We start from the raw sequence: 17,531 nt of genomic DNA, 5'->3' as shown, positions 1-17,531 counted from the left end.
AAGTACCAGCTAGCTCAAATAATTTCCACTCTCATGAAGAACTTGGGTGAGCCTCTTGGATCGAAAGAGACCATTCCCCATGGTCGGCTTGAGGGAAGCTAGTTGATAGGTAATATGTATGAAACCAGGGGTGGAGGGACAAAGTACTGAACTTAAATTGGCTTTGACATCAGTGACAGGTTTGCAGCTTCGAAAATCTGCAAATATTACCTTGTTACAGGTTTGGAATAAATGTCTAAGGTCATCCAACCATTTTACATTGTACCTCAATTGGCTGGCCAGACTGGCCTTCTAGACCTTTTGAGACAGGGAATTTACTATCTTTTAAGTAATTTCATGACTGAGTTTCTATGGGCTTTGTTGGGATTGAGGGTGTGAGTGCATATGCATGTGTTTGTGTGGGTGGACACACATGTGTACACACCTATGGAGAGAGCTGCCGTTCCTCAGGAGCTGTCCACTTGCTTTCACATCCACCTCTCAAGCAGTGAATGTACAAGCATGTGCCACCATAGATGCATTACTCAGACTGATCTCTGGTCCTCTTGCTCAAACAACAAACACCTCACCCACTGGGCTCTATCCAGCACCCAAGCTTTTAAATGTTTGAACATTTAGTAGGATATTCTGTTCATGGAAGAAGCATGTTGCATTAACTTTCGGTTTTTGGTTCAAGGGTATTTGGGTCACTGTGGCTTCTTATCAAAATTGTGCACTTTTTTCATTGACTGTTGTTTGGGGGTTGGGCATTTGACATTTGGTGTTGGGAAATCTTCTATATATATATATATATTTTTTTTTAACATTGAAGTTTTTCTGTCTGAAAGTACTAGTTTGAGTACCAGTTGAGGGCTTATATACAGAAAGTTCTTAAACCAAGTCTTCCTTTTGAGAAAGAAAAACACAGATACCAACTTATAAAACCAATCTTATAAATCAAATGCTAAAATATTTTTTCTCTAGAACTAGATTTAAATAAATCATTATCCAGAATCATTTGGCATGAGGTGGGTATGCTTTGAAGTTAGAAAGACAAAGAGCTTTTATTTAATGCAAATAAAATTGAACAACAACGTCTTGTCTTAAAGTAAGGAATTTTCCCAGTTGGATCCTTGTGTAGAGACGTTGTCTATTGGCTTTGTCATTGTCTGTAGCTTATAAAATTCGAAGGGATAAATTATTTATTTAGCAGAAGAGGATTTTCATTTCTAAATCTGACCAATTCCTACCTCAAATGTGTCTCTAATAGGTGGGTTTTATTAATAACATCAAGCTTATTGGTAAAATGAACACTCCTTCACAGAGCCTACTGGAAGGCATGGGAGAGTATTAGTCACCCATAGAGACCACACTTTTGATGCTCACACGTGTGGAACACACGGGGTGTTTCGAGATTGTTAAATACATTTGCTGTAACAACAGTGTGTTTTAGCCTCCTATAAAGGGAGAGTAATTGAACAAGGAAAGCAGACCTTGAGACTGTAAGGTACGATTGTATTTATAGTTCTCCTGCAGCCTTCAGCAGGCAGTCTAGGTAAGAACAGTGGGCCTTTGAGCAGTCTGATGCCCTCATATCATACACTGCAGCCCTTCCTTAGTTCTGACTTTAGGGCAGTAATGTGTTCCCTCTCTCATGGCTTTGCTTTGCAGAAAATGTTTGCATTTTGTGCAAATGGTTGGATCAGACTTGCTCGACTTTCTCTTTACTTTTTGGCTCCATCCTCAGTGACAAATGTCCAGTGTTTGCTTTTCAAAAATCCTTTCTACATCTGTGATGGCTAATTCATGACATCAAAATAATGAAAGTTGCTTCATCTAACAAAGAGAGGCCGTGTGTCACTCCCAAGAGAGGCAGCTGCTGATAAACCCCCAAATCAGCCCTTCCGTGCTATTTAAATCGCATGCCAATATCCCAGTGTGTTACATTTACACGGTCCAATGTTGTCACTAGACCTTTGAGGGCTTCTAATTGCTCACTCACGTCAGGACTTGGTATTTGAAATATTTCCTGGCCTCAATAGTTTTGAAAAAAAAGAAACAATAAACCTTTTAAGGCAGAATTAAGATTATTTACGACTTTAATTAAAAATTGGAAAACTGGCATGATTTCAAAAAGGGCTTTACAAAAATGTGAATTCATCAAAAATAACCATAAAAATTCCAAGGTGATAAAGGCACTGTGGAGTAATGGTCCCAGCCGTAGGGAATTGTTTTGCTGAAAAGAATAAAACTCTTTGCTGTCACACCCTGTTAGTCATGGGCCTGCTTAATATACCCTGCCTGCCCTCCTCCCTCTAATCCTCTCTTTAACCTCCCCCCAGATGCTAAATGACATTATTTTGGTGTTAACCTAGCCAGTTTTATGAGGCCCAGTTCTGAAATCGGGCTCAGTAACAAACACCCATAAAATAATGTATATAAGGAGACACAGGTTGCTCCTGAGTGGTGCCCTGACTGTAGCCATCCGGTCCCTCCGGACACAGGACACATTCCATCCGAAAATAAGATGGACCTGGAATCTTAGCTAAACATTATTCAAGATGTTTAAAGAAAGAAGAAGAAGGAAAAGAACAGGGGAGCAGAGACCATTTTGCTTATCATATCCAGAGAGTAGTTTCTCTCTTTGCAAAAAGCAAGCACACACACCTCTCATCAGCCAACATGCACCCAGACTTGCACACCTGATGTGTGTTGCAGTTCCTGAGTCCATTGAAACGGGGGCACAGTGATACAATGAGTAGCCAAGCATTCAATCCACCAGAAAAGGTCTCCATCGAGAATAGAATTTAGCCTCCAGAGCAAAAGGCACAGAATCTGTCCTTCAATTCTTCCCGACGCGTGAGTGAAATAAGAGAGGACTAAGGCAAATGAGCCACTTGAAATTCTTCTCAAGGCTGTGAGTTTATCAGAATTTTTCATTTTCACCTTGGAAGTACCATGAACATGGTTTCCTTCAACTCTAGCCATTGTCAAAATGGACTTAAAGAAAAATGAATACAAGCAATGCCTGGCCTAAAGTTAGAGGTGACATGAATCTTCATCCAATAAAGATTCTGAACTTCATGTAAGTTGTTAATGTTTGTTAGACATTGACCTTAGATTGGCTGAACGTCAATGATGTTCACTTCCTCGACCTCAAAACAAGCTTTTGCAATTACATATGTTTGCATTTCAGACTTAGAGTTAGTTCTGTATTCCGGCTCTGCAAGGGCAACTTACTTAATGCAGTTTTCTTCAAGTGAAACGTGATTCTTTAGACTGTAAAGCCAACACCTTTCCCCAGAATCTCCCCAAAACTATAAACTTCATGGGGGAGCCCATGACTCACCTTGCACTGTGCAGTTCTTGGAACCATGAACAGATAGATAGAAATAATACTTTCTTGTAAATTGGTATTTGCAGCAAAATGACGAATGAAGCTTGCTTTATCCATTGGTTGCTTTCTGCTTTAGTCTATGGGTTGGGGTCTTTGGCAGGTGTGATGTATGTCCAAGTCCTTCCCAGATTTCACAGTTCCTTTTCATTATTTCTCCTGTGTTCCTGAACAGGAATCAGTTAAAATCACTAATACAGTGTTAGGAGTTAGCCTTACCACAGTTTGGCCTTAGGAAAACGAGTCCATCCCCTCTGCCACGCTTTGGTAATGTGTCTGTAGTGGATGCGTGTGAGGACGATTCTGTTATCGGGATGATATTCAAGCGGTGGAAAGCTGCCTTTTTTAACAGCTCACAAACATCTGTGCATTATCCTATTGGTGATAAACGACTCACTTCACACCTCAGAATGATGGATGGTGAGACGCATCTGGAGCCCCATCCCCCTCCGCTGAGAGGAGCTCAATTTCAAGAAAGATTCTGGGAGATACTCTTGCAAGAAAAATGTGTGGTGAAAATAGTGATGAGAATATGTGCTTGTGTTTTAGTGGAGAACAACCTTACACATCATCACGAATGCTAACATCGATCGACCATGATTGCTCCTTGGCACAAGTTGCCTGGCAGCTTCGATGATAACCTGGCCCATTATAATACAGCTTTTATTTCTGCAGCATGCTGCGCCTGCATGGTGATTGGGGCCGCTTGAACAGTCCATACTTCTGGGAGTTGACAGGGGAGGACTTGAAGGAGGCTCTTTGGTCGGAAAGACCAGTGACTGGAATGAGCATGTGTTCTTCATACCGTCAGAAGAACAGCATTCAGCGTCACAGGAAAATAGGTGCTGTCATCCCTGGGATGATGGCCCAGGCCTTCACAGTGATGAAAGCTGGTGCCCATGCTCTGCTCCTGAAACACGTTTCTTGGGCATGTTATTAGATAGCTTTTATTATTTGATAGGTGGTGCTGTTCTTGTTTTGTTTATTTATTTATTTTGGTTTATGCGCATGAGTGCTTTTGCCACATGAGTGCTTTGGGCTGCGTGTATGACTGCACCTTCTTTCCTGCTTTGGAGGTCAGAAAAGGACACTGGGCTCACTGGACTGGAGTTTAAGGTTCTTTGTGAGCCACCGTGTGGGGAACGAGAACTGAACCCACGTCCTCTGCAGGAGCAACACATGCACTAATGCCCCTTAGGGACGTTGGCATTCAGAAGGACCATTTCATTCACAGCACCTCATGAAGCAACTTTTCAAGTAGGTTTTTTACAAGTGTCCCCAAGGTTTCATTTGTTACATTTTGTAGGTAGTTATTAGTTACCTTCTGTGTGCTGGGCACGCGTTAGAACCACGGGAACAAACACATGGAGGCGATGTGTTTCCTGCTCTCTCAGACTGGCGTTCTGCTAAGGTGAGCACACAGTGCAAATGAGGGAGACAAGGAAAGGCTGATAACAGGAGGAGTGTGAGGTGAGATGGTCCAGGAGCTGAGCAGAAGGGCACAGACATTACCCCTTTAGAAATGAGGGGGAAAGTACACTGGTTGTAGTATTCTATGAAAACCATTGATTTCAGCCCAAATATGGTAGTATCCTGTTTGAGCTGACTTTCAAAGAATCCAGAATTGCTAACACCTTTTGAATGTCTGGATCATCTAGGGGATTTATTTGTATGTTTAGTTCTTTGTTTTTGAGACAGGGTACCACTGTGTAGCTCAGGCTAGCCTTGAACTTGCGATCCTACTGCTTAGCACCCTCAGTTCGGGGAGCATAGAGCGTGCCACCACTTTAGCCTTAGATTAATCACCTCTTTCTTCGGGCTGTCCTTCTTAGTTGGGGTGGCATGAAAGTGACAGGTTCTGGTCATCGAGACTCATAACTTCTACCTCCAGCCACAGAGCACAGCTCAGGAGGTCATCATGTGGGAGTCTTTAAGCCCGATTTGCAGGTGAGGCCTTGGCTGGTCCTGAAAATTTGAGCGAAGCGAGGCTGTGTCTGCACTAAGATGCCCGATCTAATGGAGACTTGTGCTTTCAGGGCAGAAGTGATGAGTGTGATGTGTCCTGCCCATACATTGCCTTGTGACATGGTACACGGAGTGTCTTTACAAATGTCAAAGGCTGTTAAGGAGTGAAGTCTTGTAGTCCTTGAAGCCACTGTTGTTGATCCGTCACAAAACTTTGTCATATGCAGTAAGGTCATTTCATTTTTATTTCTACTGAGATCTTTTACCTGGAACCAAAACCCAGGATATAAAAACAAAAGTGCTGGGTGTCTCCTGTCAGTCTGGCAAACCACATGAAGAATGAGGAACCTCTGAGGTGCTTTCATGGGCAGTTAGGGGCAGTCCAGTGCCCAGGCACCATTACCTTATAGCAACAATTGCTTTTCTAATTGATTGAGAGACAGATGTTCCTGCATTTCTCATTCTTTCTCATGATTATGATGAAAACGATTTGGAAAAGAAAGCATTTACCACAGAGTCTTTGCAGTTTCAATACTGTGCAGAAGCTACCAAGAGGCAGGGCCACACTGCCCTTCCCAGGTGTCCTCCCTCTTTGTCTCCGCTTCCAAAGTGCCCGAGCCTCTTTTCATGGTGTCTGTTCCCTCTGCTTGTTGGTGCCTGTCTTCCCTCACCTGCTTCAGCTGAACTCTGTCTTCTCTCTCCCTGGGAAATATTTTCACTTTGTTCCTACCTTGGCCCTCTGAGCTGGGAGGAATTATTTTCGGGATGATTTCACACAAGGGCTTGGATATGTCTGATGCAAAACCTTTTCATGGCAGATCCCGGGCAGGTGGCCTTGTCCCTGCCACGTTTAGATTGGACACCAGGAGGTACTGGCTTCTTTTACACCGTGCCTAGGGTTGCATCGTGACTTAACAAGTTACATTCCCCCAGTGTTTCCACTTTCCCGTCTTTGCAGCTAGTTTGAAAGGCAAACACTGGGCCCCAGAGGTGAAAGAGAAGCTGTTTCAGGAGAAACGCATTGTTGTGTCACGTACCAGCAATCCCCGGCAGCCCATTGTGACTGACAGCAGATGAACAATGTCCTTGGAAACTTTCCTCCTTGAGAACTGAGTATTCTTGGAGGAGCCATCCCTCAGCGATTGCTGCAGCCTGTCTTTCAGGAACATATGGCTGCTGCAAAGATGGCTCATAAAACGGAAAGGAAATGGACCCAAACCAGAGGGAATTAAAGTTTAAACCCATGGTGCTTGATTGCGTCCAAGGGTTAGTACCTGAACTTCCGTGGGATGGATGGAGATGCGTAGTTTGAGGAAGCCCAACAACGTTCCCCCAAAGACATGCAACACAAACTGTTTTTTTTTTTTCCTTTAGAAAGGTTCCATGAACTTTATTGACACCATGAAATTAAGATTCTAAGGCAAAAGCAAGACACCTAGTGAATGACTGCCTTACTTATATGACTTTGGTTATAACTACGATCCCCTAAGACATTGTCCTGTTAAGAATATTTTGCCTTATTTTCTCTTGAATATTGACACCCCAACATAGAATTTTAAAATATTCAAGTTATTCCACAAATATTTTCACCACAGTTTTGTGTGCATGAGATTTTGTTACGTGTTTGGGTATATGAAATGGTAAGATCCTCTCCTTGGGACAGTGAGGCAGTCTTAGTTATGGCTTCTAGTCCTGTGGTAGACCACCATGACCAAAAGCAATGTGTGGAAGAAAATGCTTATTCATGCTTACAACTTTCAGTGTCACTGTTAAAAGACGTGAACGCAAGGCAGGAACCTAGAGGCAGGAGCTGAAAAAGAGGCCACAGAAGAGTGCTGCTTTACTGCCTTGCTCTTTTTGGCTTGATCAGCTTGCCTTCCAATATAATCCAAGAGCACTTACCCAGAGGTGACACTGCCAACAGTGAGCTGGACCCTCCCACATCAATCATAAATCTAGACTATGTACCATGGGCATAGTCATAGACCAATCAGAAGGGGAATATTTTTTAATTGACATTCCCTCTTCCAAAATGAGTCTAACTTGTGTCAAGTTGACATAGACAGTGTAGATATTCAAGCTAGATTTTAACAAGATAAGGACTAGTTATTTTTCTGGTTAATTGGAGAATGGAATTAGACTGTAAGCAATGACCAGAGTCAGGATTTAATGTACTTCTAGAGGATTGGAAGGAAACAATCTGGATTGAAATGAGAGCATAGGAAGTAGGATGGACTGAATATGAGGGGTAATGGAAAGGGACAACTTAAGAAAACAGCAGAGTTCTGCTCTTTTGGGTTGATTAGCCAGGGGTAGGAACCATACTCCATGGGCTAAAGCCTCCTCCGGGAAGCTTGAGTTCTTAAATCTTTAAGATTGATTACATCAGACCCACAGCAATTATCAGATAATGGAGTCAACTGACTGCAGATTCTAATCACATTCACATAATGTCTTCACAGCAATATTTAAATTGTGAATGTCTTATTGACTAGGGTGGATTGTAAGCTAGCCAAGATGAGACATAAAACTGACCATCACTAAGTCCTTTATGATGAATTTTAACCGTGGTTTCTTTATTTAAAGATAAGACCAGCTGTATCAGACTGAGGCATCATGAACTTCTAAATGTCCCTTACACTGGTGCTAATTGATTATTCATTAAGAACAGAGGAAAGAATTAATTATCAGATGTGTCTGGTCCTACTGTCTTTCATTATAGCATTGACTGTTCAGAGTAAATATGTTCAGGTTAGTTAATTTAGAAACATAGTGCTGAGAGAACAGACTATTCTTCTTTAAGAAAGCCGGTCAATGCTGAGTTTTTAACTTATATATCACATTTAATGCTGGAATTTATGCAGTTGCACAACATTATTATGATGTTAAAACTTACAAAGCAGTTGTTCTTGTCATAACTTTATAATGTTGTTAATGCAGTGTCCATGTCATATTGAGATGATGGCAGTAAAACCCGGAGCATGGTATGTGACATAGTGAATATCCCCATCCAAGCTAGGTATTCTCCAAGGGTGATGTGCTACCCAATACACAGTGTTCAGAGAGAATGCCAAGAGATCCTTGAAACTTCAGCAAGCTAAGAACAATCTGCTTCAGGTACTTTCATTAATTAATTTTCCCCTTAAAGTGATCTTAGCTGCTTAAAAATAATTAATGGAAAGAGATTATGTGATTAAAAATTGATAATCTATCTACTCTACCCCCCCCACACACACACACACAATCTCATGACTTTTTTTTTTTTTTTTTTTTTTTTTTTTAAGAAAAGAGTTTTGAAATCTCTGCCAGACAAGTCTGACCTGCCTATTTTGTCTTTAGCTTGAGAATGGCCGCCTAACTCCAGATCACCCATAACTACTGCTGTGTAGAGGGACGGTGCTTGGTTCTTGTTTGCATATTAAAGGGATTTACCTTCTGGCCTTTGTAGAGGCTGACTATACGCTGAGTTGACCTTACCTAAATTCACAAACTTAGCAGTTTGCTTACTTTTATATTTATTACCCATTTTATTTCCAAATTGGATATCTTTTTGATAAGGACTGAGTAAGGGCCTGGATTCAGATCTTCCCATCACCAACTTTAATGACGGAACCTTTGATCAGTTGCTCAGTGTCTCAGGACTTGAGCTGCACATCTGTAAACTCAGGCTTGTACGAACTGTTTCCTCAGACTGTCAGAGTGAGTACTGAGAAAGTCCACGCATGGCGATTGTTGCTGTTCTTTACTGAGAGGCGTCAGGCGTGGAGGAGTCAAGGTCTTCTGTGGGTGGTGACAGCATGGGTCAGTGTGGGGCATGTCAATGTACAGTGCTTCGCTTGTTCCATTTCTGTTGAGGAAACCAGCTTTGATAAATGGAAGAAGAGGCCAGAGTGAGGAGCTAGAGAGATAGATCAGCATGTGAGCACTGGCTGCTTTGCCCGATTCCTGGAACCCACGTGATGACTCTCAGCCATCTTTAACTCTAGCTTTAGGTTGTCCAAAGTCCTCTTTTGGCCACTGTGGGCATTGAAGACTTATGGTGCACATGTATCCGTGTAGGCGGAGCATCTACACACATAAGAGTTTTTAAAGCCATCAAAAGGTAAAAGTAAGAGAAAGCAAGTATTTTCTAAGGGAAAAAGAACATTTTTCCTGACCTATTGAGTTTTAATTTGCTTAAGACGTCACGTAGCTGATCTTGAGGCCCCTCCACAGCTGCCATTTAAAGATGAGGTGAAACCCAGCCCCTGTGATTCGGGAGACTTCAACTGCAATCATGGAAATAGTGATATTAAGAAAGGGCTCGGGTTCCTGCCTCTGACGCTGCCACCTTTCCGAGCCATCGTGAATGTATATATTATCCTATTTCGTGTCTTTGGCCTTTAGACTCAAGATGAATTTTTTATTACCGTGTCTAATCTCTAGTGTTTCTGAAACGCTAACGGCTTAGAAGGAGGAAGGGAGCCAAGTGTGATGGCAGGGATGGTATGCCGTTTTCCTTTGAGCCAAGAGGCCTACAGAATTCGTGCCAGAGTTAGTTAATGCTGCCTAATGCAAAGCCATCCATTAAGTCTTGACATGCTGTTTGCAAGCTTGGCATTTCTCTAAATGTTTTGGCGAAAGAGTTTTCTCCCACTTGGCAATCCAGAGTTTGCTTTACAAATGCTGGCGAGGTGTCATGCGATGTTTGAAATGCTCACTGTTTCCTCTGCTGGTTGAGTAGCTCGAGTTAGCTGTTGAAGGATTACAGATAGTAGCTGCCTCTCTGAGGCTATTTATTCTTTTAACCAGAATAGAAAGCTCTTTTGTCTAAGTGGCTTTTGAGGATGGGGACTTTCTGCATCTGAACTGCAGGGACCGCCCACAGCGGCAGGGCAGCCGATGGTGGAATGTTCAGCAACATTACAGCCTTAAGTGTCACCTCTACCCTGCACCCTATGCAGGGATTCACATTCAGAAAACTCCAGAGTGGGCTGGGAAGATGTCAGTGAGTGAAGTGTTCACTGTGCAAGCCCGAGGGCCTGAACTTAGACCAGCAAACACGCATATAAAATCCAAGCATTGTAGTTAGGCCTGTGAGTCAGTGTTGGGAACACAGAGATAGGTGGAGCTCTCAAGCTCAAATCGTGAGTTCTGGGACCAGTGAGAGGTCCTGTCTCACAAACTAAGGTGGAGGAGACAAAGAGAATACCTAGAGTTGATCTCTGATCTCTACACATACATACATGGACACACAGGCAGACATGTGACAGAGAGACATCCAGACAGAGGAGGCATACATATGTGTGCACACATGCCCTCCCTCCCCCCCTCCTCATAACAAATATTCAGAAATCCAAGTAATCTGAAGTTTTCTGACTTCCAGGGGAAATCTTTGTTGGACTACTGTCAGGTTTAGCCTGACCACACATTCCTTATACTAGAGAGCTATAAGCCTACATACCCATTCCATTTTTAGTTCTGTTTCCACGGGAGCTTTTTTTGGTTCTGAGCATGACCTTGCTGGTACACATAGAAATGCAGCTTTAATATTCACGGTTCCAACTCTTTTTGTGACCACATCCATTCTAAGTTATTTGGCAAAGTGATCACATGGAAGTCTTTTGTCTCCATTTTCCTGGCACTGGAGGAAAGAGTTTCGTCAATAGGCACATGAAAGTTACTGAGGCAAGCATTGACGGTGCGAAGGTTTGCAAGGGAACTTACGTTGAAGGGTCTTGTTCTGCCCAGCTAAGGTGGTAAGAGTAGACTGTGGTCAGGTCTACGATTCAGGGAGATAATCATGGTATGAAGGTGGGAATGAGTTAGTGATTTGGGGTGGAAGGAGACAGGCAGTTAGATAGCTTGGCAAGTTTTCATTAATAAACCTTCTTTTGGTGCTGTGGTTCCTCCGACCGTGTCTACACCCCAGCTGTGCTACCCTCAATTCTAGCTTTGTCCATCTTTCTAATGCTGTCATGGGAGAGTGCCAAGTGTCTTACTGAGATTGGCTCCCTGTAAACGTAGTTTTCCCTCACCATCATGTAAGTAGAGAGTAATTCTCCAAGTGTTTTCTGTGACTGTATCCCAGGTTCTGATTATTTCCTTCCTTGGGGCTCACCAGCCTGTGGGTTTTTAGAGTCTTTCCAAGTATGAGGCTTTGACTTTGTGGTTGTCTGTTACATTTCCTAGCTTGGTCTTTTTTATTTTACTGACATATGGGTATGGCTATCTCTCTCTCTCTCTCTCTCTCTCTCTCTCTCTCTCTCTCTCTCTCTCTCTCTCTCTCTCTCTCTCTCTCCATTTCCTAGCTCTGTGTGCTTTTTCAAAGCATAAACTTTCACCCCTCACGTTTTTTTCATAGACGAGTCTGTAGTTTAGGTCCTAGCCAGAGCTTTCGCTTTCTTCTCCTGGTCTTTCTGCTCGTTTACTACTCTTCCTTTGGGAGTTTTGCTTCTTTAACACGCACCTCTATGAAGACTTAACCTGACACATAGTAACAGAGTTCCTCCATGCTTTATCATGCCCAGTACAGAGTGTGTCTAAGGCCCTGCGTTCAATCCTCAGCACTGGGAAAAGGGAAGGAGAGAAATATAATTTATCATGCTCGGTGTCCAATACATCCTCATTTTAAAATTCTGTAACTCACACAGATTTGTAAATATGTACACTTTCATCGAAAGGAAGATGCCATTGGAAATAACATTCCTTGGTTTCAGGTATGTTAAAATATGTACTGGAATAAATGAATCGTGTAACTTAGTACTGGTGTGTATCTGTCCATGCATGCTTCCTATCTGTCTGTCTGTGTATCTATCTATCTATCTATCTATCTATCTATCTATCTATCTATCTATCTATCTATCTATCTACCTACCTACCTACCTACCTACCTACCTACCTACCTACCTACCTACCTACCTATCATCTGTATCTGTCCATCTATTTGCTGGATATTGTGGTGCAGACCTTTAATTCTAGCAACGACAAGGCAAAGGCAGGTGGAGATCTATCATTTTGAGGCTAGCCTGTTCTACATAGACAGTTCCAAGACAGCCAGGGCTACATAGAGAGACCCTATTTCAAAAACGAAAACAAAACAAACATACATATATATAGTTATATTTTTTTATTAATTAATACAGGAGAATTATACTACTATATCGGTATCTTCGTAAAGGTTTATTTATTTTTATTTACACGTGTGCTTGTTTTACCTGCATGTATGCATATATAACACAGGCACATCTGGTGCCTGCAGAAGTCAGAAGAGGGCATCAGGTCTTCTTCAGCTGAAGTTAGGATTGTGAGTCACCATGCAGGTTCTGGGAACTGAACTCCAGTCTTGCCAGAGCAACGAGTGCTCTTAGGCCTGCTGTGAGCCACACTGGTCGTGAGGCCCTTACTTGTTGCAGTTTTATCTTAAACAGTCTTCCCCGTTGAGACATTTAGGTTGCTTTAATGTTTTACTCTTATGAACATGTATACACTACATCTGATGATCTAGAGATCTTAGTGTATGTTGAATAAAAATTCCTAACAACATATTATTGACACGACTATACAGAAATATATAGTAATGTACTCCTATTAGGACTATATGAAACCAATTTTTCTTATAGTTCACAAATATGAGGAAGGAGACAGAATTTGATGGGTACTACTGGCCGTTATTATGCAAGTGATAAACCCCGGGTTTCTGAAATTCAACCTTTTTTCCATGTTATTAGCCATTTGTGTTTCCTTTTCATGAATTGTCACTGAAACTTTCTATGGAGAGTTTTATATTGATTTCAAGTAACTAATGGCTATTAACTACGTCATTGCATGTATTACAGATGTTTTTAGTGGCTTGCCGTTTTCTAAACTCGATTCGCCATGTGGACTTTACTCATAGATGTTTTCCTACAGATGCATCATTTTATAGAGTGGTGGTTTCACATTTTGCCTCTTTGTAAGGTTTCAGATTTGACATCGAGCTCACAGAGGCCACTTGCCTGTCCCCCTTGTTGATTAAACTCTAACTGCTTTCATTAAGCCTTCCCCTCTGCCTGTCATCACCTTGACTCAGTTCTCATGAAAGCACAAGAAAGGCCTTGGAACTGAGTTTGAATCCCATCTCTGACCCTAGAGAAATCCTTTCCGTCCGCTGATCTTCACGCTCACCTTAAAGAACCTATCTCCCCAGCCCTGAGCTATTGTGTGATCAAAGGAGATCATGCACCTGCATGGACTTAGTAACCATCTTGAACTCTGGAGTATGGGAGTGTTTCCTCCTTCCCCCTTGGCACCTTTGTTGAATACAAAGACTCCCTTATTTTAATGGATCTAAATAAAACATTGGCTCTCCTCATTTGACGTGCTCATTGCAAGCTAGGATTGACCTCCACATTCATCTCGAAAGAGTGGAATGCACTTCAATCTGTATAGTACACCGGCACCAATTTCTTTTCAGAATTTTGGGACATGCTACATAAACCCCCAGGGCTTCTCCCTTGGACCACTAATTTTTGGTGATTAAAAAATAAAGATTGCCACCATGAGTAGTCATTTCTATCTACAGTGGTAAGGTCTTTACTAGGCTCTGACTGATTAGAGAGCTGATGAGGAGTGACAGTCAAGAGCTGTCCCTCAGTGTCTGGTCCATCCCAGTACACAAGTCTTGCTGTCTGTCCTCATATATGGTGAATTTTGAGATGGTAGTGTAAAGAACTCCTTTTATATTCCCTCATATGTGCAGAAGTGAAAGCAGAAAATCAGGTTTGGTTCTTCTCAGAGTCATCGGAGACATCTACTCCATTTGCTTTGCAAAACGTGACTTTAAATTGCAAATATATCCTGGCATAAATAGGCCAGGGGCCTAATTATCCCTAGGGCTGTCCCATGCCTCATCTTTACCCCAGGTACCATCTTCTTCCACCCAGACCATAAAACTTGAAGTTGATCAGAGGGCTCAATATAACAACACAAACTTGGAACCATTAGTGGAAGCAAGGGGGAGCTCCGGATGAAGCCATCAGCAGTGGCACAAGTATCCATTTTCCCACTTCCTGTATGGTGTACTCCTTCGGAAGTGAAGAAGAATAATTGCCACCAAGCACTGTGTCTCCCTTGGCATTGTCATGCCTGCTGACTTCTTAAAGCTGCACAGAAGTTTTGCAGGATTAATGCGATGTTAGCGTGGCTTTGGAGAAGGCAGTAGAGCCCTGTGCACTTTCCTAGGAGTCCTTAGAGCCCCTCTTCATGGCTGGACCAGTAGTGGCATCCAGATGGGCCTCCTTGGTCCCTTTACATTCTGTTGTGCAGACGGGAGACCTGAGCTTCAGAGAAGGTGTATGGCTTCATCAGGTAGATGCTGAGCCCAGGAGGCAGCCTCCAGCCGAGCTCTTCTGACCCCACTCACATACATAGTGTTCCTTTGATTTTTTTGCCATTCTGTCTGTGGCTACTTTTCTTCCTCAACACAGATAGTTTGTCACTTACCAACAATTTCTTGACACAGTGATAACTCCCACATATTCTGACATAGCTTGTTTTTTATAAATAGTGCAATAACCCTATGTTTTGGAAGCACCTTCCCCAGAACTGCGTAACTGCCACTGTGATCTATGATACACATTATGGAATAGCCATAATGGACTCCATAAGCAGGCTCTACTTCCAAAAGCGTGTATGGTGGACAACCATGGGTGTTGTTCCGCAGGTGCCATCCACCTTGGGTATTTTAGATACGGTGTGCCACCATTGTGTCATTTTTCAGGTAGGCCAGAATCTTATCTCCCACTCCCCAAGATTGAGGTTACAGCTGTACCATTATACTTGGCCTTAAAAAAACAAAAACAAAGAAATAAAGTTTCTGGGGGTCTCATTCAGGTCCTTCCATTTTACCAAGTGATTTACCCCTATCTCTCCACTTGTTCCTTTTGATTAAGACAGAGACAGTTTCCTGGTTTTCCACAGCTGTCTGCTCCCAAGAACATAAAAAGACTTAAGATACCCCTGAAGAATTGCCTCTTTTCAGTGGGTCCCTCTTTCAAATATACAGGGACAGACATACACTGATTCTTCCCTAGCCAGGGCCAGAAGGATGTGTCACCTACTAGGAACAGCACCTTCTTTTGAAGAAGAGCTGGGTTTAGTTCCCAGCACCCACCTGAGGGCTCACCAACATCTGTAACTCCAGTTCTTCAGGATTTAGTGCCACCTGCTGGCCTCCATTGTCACCAGACACACATGCATGCAGGCAAGCACTCATACGCATTAAAAAGAAAAGCAAATAGACATTAATAGGACTCCTATCATGTTTCAAGTCCTCAGTTTTCTTTGGCCTTTTAAAGGAATGCAGGCATCACATTCTAAACGGAATGTCAGCGGAGTGTTTGTGAAGGAACAGCTCAGATAGCTTATGTTCTCCCGCTTGGCAGTGCCATGCTTTCTTCTGGATTCCTTCCTAGGCTTATGCCACATACCCTGCTCAGGAAGGCATCTCCGACCTGACAGCGTGCTCTCATTGGTACTACCTTGTGGCTTCACTCCTGCGAGCTGCTGACACCGAAGTATCAGGACTGGGATATTTATGTTGGTTTGATTAAATTAACTGTGGCAATGAAAACCTCAGCCCTTCATTTCCTGCCTGGTATTTGCAATTTGGAATGGCAACACTGCATTTACGTGCAGCTTTGCTGTTTACATGGTGTTGCAACAGTTGAGAAATTCCCAGAGACACTTAATCTTCCTTCAAACACTGGTTTATAAGTAAAGAACCAACTTATTATTGCAGAGTATTTCTCTGTGCCCCTGATGACTAATTTTGAGTTTGCATTGTTCCTCTTTAGATAGTCCCTCCACTGTCTTTTAATTTGAGTTTCCCTCTTAAACGTACCAATAAAAGGACAAATGAAAAAAATAGATTTTTTTTTTTTAAAAAAAGAAAATTCTTTCAAGGGCTATTGAACTTAGCAATACCTTATTGTTTTTCATGAGGACTCATTTAAAATATTTTATTAATGCAAAGAGGCATGAATTCAGGGCTAAGGACCAGTGAACAGTAACCATGACAACCAAGAAGCCATTTGGGACAAGGGGGTGGGGGAGCAGTGGAGAGTAAGTGTTTTAATCCTTAACTTTAATCCCTTTACTTCCTGTTCTCAAAATGAAATATAAATCAGGCACCATGCAGCACTGCAATTTCTCTGTGAAAGGGATGTTGGCAGAAGAGGATTAGTAATGGACAGACATGTTTAAGGAGTTTAATCATACAATTTGTTGTAAAACTTTTGAGACCACGAGTGACCGGTTCCTTTGAGTGGCGTCAATGAGAACCAACAAAACAGACTTTGAAACTGATTAGAGAGTTGGCACAGAGGGACACCCCATTTCAGCTGTGGTAATGACATGAGAGACTGAGGAATTTGCTTCGTTCCTGCAGGAGGGGGGGAGAAGGCTGGGGAGTCTCCCCAATAGAATATAGAATAGAAAGATTCTTTTGATCTTCATGATCTGAGGGAAAAAATTAAGTTGCTTGTGTTCACATGCTACTGTTCCTTGATGCTTCCTTGCTCTGGTTTCTGCAAAGGCCTGGACCTTTCATTGTCTGCAGACTTGGAGTTCCACTGAAAAGCTCACGCTTGTGTTTCCTTGGACAGAAAACAGGGTCCTCACACGGATAGTGTGTTAGTTCTTAGCTGTCTCTACTTTTTAAAAAAGTGTGTATTTGTATGTGTGTTTGGATGTGTTTAGATGTGTGTGTATGCACATACATACCACAACATGACACACATATGGAATTCAGAATTCAGAATTGGATCTTGCCATGTGTGGGTCCCGGGATTGAACTGTTGATAATCAGACTTAGCAGCAAGCTCCAACACTAATGAGTCATCTTCCCTGCCTAATTGTCTCTGTCCCTGATTTTAATGTTGTCTTCTAAACAATCTAAAAGACATGTACTTCTTTTTTTCTGATTTGAAAAAAAAAAAAAACAAAAAAAATTTATTTTCTTTCTTTTTACTTTTTAAAGCCAAATTCAAAACTATGGCTTTCACACTGACTTGAAATGTTGGTTTTTTGACTCCTCATTCTTCCTCCCGTCTACATTGTGGGATTACTGGGAAAATACGAAGTGAATATTTTCAAATATATGTATATATATATATATATATACATACATACACACATACATATGTATATATATTTCTTTTTTTCTTGATACATT

At 42.1% G+C, this 17,531-nt stretch overlaps 1 protein-coding gene across 1 annotated transcript in view; it reads left to right on the top strand.

Moving 5' to 3' along the window:
• Positions 1–17,531, top strand: part of Glis3 (GLIS family zinc finger 3) — a 415,784-nt gene that overhangs the window by 327,512 nt on the left and 70,741 nt on the right. The window lies entirely within an intron of this gene.

Source organism: Rattus rattus, chromosome 2 (assembly GCF_011064425.1).
Source record: "Rattus rattus isolate New Zealand chromosome 2, Rrattus_CSIRO_v1, whole genome shotgun sequence".
Lineage (NCBI taxonomy): Eukaryota > Metazoa > Chordata > Mammalia > Rodentia > Muridae > Rattus > Rattus rattus.
The sequence above is the reverse complement of the archived record's forward strand: the minus strand, read 5'-3'. Positions and strand labels throughout refer to the sequence as shown.